Source organism: Scophthalmus maximus, chromosome 21 (assembly GCF_022379125.1).
Source record: "Scophthalmus maximus strain ysfricsl-2021 chromosome 21, ASM2237912v1, whole genome shotgun sequence".
Taxonomy (NCBI): Eukaryota; Metazoa; Chordata; class Actinopteri; order Pleuronectiformes; family Scophthalmidae; genus Scophthalmus; species Scophthalmus maximus.
In genome coordinates, this window is record NC_061535.1 from 15,312,501 (window position 1) to 15,315,000 (window position 2,500).

A 2,500-nucleotide genomic window follows, 5' to 3' on the forward strand; every position below is an offset into this window, starting at 1 on the left:
TGTGCGGGACGAGGGCGCGGAGCTGCGCCGTCACACCCGCACAGTCTGCGGGGCGACAACTAGTTCATCATCACGTTTATTACAACTACAGCTGCTGCTTTTATTTCAATATGTTCACGAAAACACAATGTCCCAAAAAATACATAGATATTTTCCATGTGCATGCGCGCAACAGCAGGCGTGCACCCGCCTCGTGCACGGTGGAAAATAAGACACCCTGCATGATTTAAAAAATATATATATTTAAAAAAACAAAAACCTTCTAAAATAAAATCACGTCGATACAAACGAGGCGTGTGACGTCAGAGCAGCAGCTTCACCGGGACCCGTCTAATGTCTGGAAGCGACGAAACACGAAGCTGCAGAGAAACATGGAGATGGTTTCTGTTGCATAACGAGGCTGTGGAGGAGGAGAGAGAGAGAGTGTGTGTGTGTGTGTGTGTGTAATGGTGGCAGAGAGAGATGCTGAATTATTCACGACGCAGAATCCTCCTCGTGCTATTGTTAGAGAGAGAGAGAGAGAGAGAGAGAGAGAGAGAGGGAGAGAGAGAGAGAGAGAGAGAGAGAGAGAGAGAGAGGGAGAGAGAGAGAGAGAGAGAGAGAGAGAGAGAGAGAGAGAGAGAGAGAGTAAAAAGTGAAACGTGTCTCTGGAGCGTTTGTTTCTCGTTTCTCTGATTTCACATCCGGTTTGAGACCAGAGTGAAAATCAAGGCTGAAAAATTTCACACAGAATAATTTTCATTTACAAGATAATAATTAATAATCATCAGATGAGATCGTTCCCCCCGCACCGCCCCCTCCTCGCAGATGTGTTGTATTCGCCTGTGATTGGCTGTCAGCCTCAAAGATCGTCTTTTCATTTAAAAGACAATAAAAACAACACGTGACACTCGACGTTTGATCAAACTCGGTCTCGTGCAGATTATTGTCGATGATGATTTCATATGTTTCCTGGGTGTTTTGGCTCTTATGGGGGTTGTTTTACGCGCGAAAAATGTCCTCGTGTGTCGGAGGTGGGCGTGTCCGTGGGAGCGCCAACACGCTCTCCTGGCAGCGATGCACTGCAGGCAACTGTGTGTGTCCGTGTGTGTGTGTGTGTCCGTGTGTGTGTGTGTGTGTGTGTGTGTTGTGTGTTTTGTGCGTAAAAAAAAGAAGCTTTGCGCGCGTCAGCGTGTGATCGAGGGATTGTCCTGGTTTGAAACAGAAATTTAAAAAAACATGAAAACTGGAATATTTATATATATATTTATATTAAACATATAAAGAGGAAAAATAAGAGAGAAATTAGATAAAACGGATTTTGGGACATAAAAGATAAATAAAATAGAAATGAACAAAACCAAAATTAACCAAAGAAAAAGAAAAAGACCTGCAGCTCTGAAGATGAAAATTTGAAAAGATATAATCGAAATAAAACAAAAACATTCACAGATTATTGTTGTTTTTATTTAATTTTAGAGAATCTGAGGAAAAATAAAAGGTCGTTTTTCGTCTGAAAACTGAAAAGAGTTCGAACTGACGTGAAGATGAAGACGTTTCACTTTTCGCGCGACTGAACTCAGTCTCGTTTTTATTTATGATAAATGTCCTCATGAATAATTTATACACGTTGTGGAAAAAAAGAGGAAAATGCTGAAGAGAGAGTGTGTGTGTGTGTGTGTGTGTGTGTGTGTCTTCATTCATGTGTACCGGTGACCGTGTTTGAAGCTGATTGGTCCGTTTGACTGAAAAAACGAGAGAGAATAGTAATAATGATGATGTCAGTGGCGCAGAGAAGACGCGGGAGAAACGAGATGATGTAATGCCTCCAACATACAGTGGTCGAGAGACAGAGAGAGAGAGAGGGTTGAGTTTAAACACAACTAACTGAAATATATTGAAGAAAATATTAAAAATATATTTTTTTTAATTCATGTAGCGTTAATAAAACCGAAGATTTAATAAAGAACATCACAGGGACATTAATAAAACACTGATGTCAAATGTGCAAAAGAAAAATCAGGAGAAGAAAAAAATGTATGGATGAACACGAGTGGGCTGATATTAAAAATACTGAAGAGTAAGCAGTGATATTATAAAATAAGAGGTAAACTCTCATTAAATAAACCACAATAAAGTCCAATTGTAGTCAACACATGAACTGCTTATGTCCCATATTAGACGTATATATATATTATTTATTAGTATATGTATAATAATATGGTCAAACATTGTTTATGGAAATGAAGAAACTGTTCGTCCGCTGGAGATGTTCAGTGACTCCGTCAATATGCTAATATAAGATTTTGTAATTATTAAAATTTGATACTATAGATCCAAAATAGTTTGACTATTATAGGATACGAGGTGTTGACGTGTTGAACAGGCTGTTCAAATTATATCATATTAATATCATAAGTTATAGTGATGCCATAGTGATGTTATAGGAAACAGACAGTTTCAGCTCAGTGTAAAATCCATCCTGCTGCTGCTGCACGTGTGTGAGGCCTTTGACCTTTAA

General features: G+C 39.2%; 1 protein-coding gene across 1 annotated transcript in view; it reads left to right on the plus strand.

Annotated features, from left to right (window-relative positions):
* nrn1a (neuritin 1a) overlaps nucleotides 1-2,500 on the plus strand; it is a 9,974-nt gene that overhangs the window by 1,228 nt on the left and 6,246 nt on the right. The gene's annotated exons all lie outside the window — the stretch shown is intronic.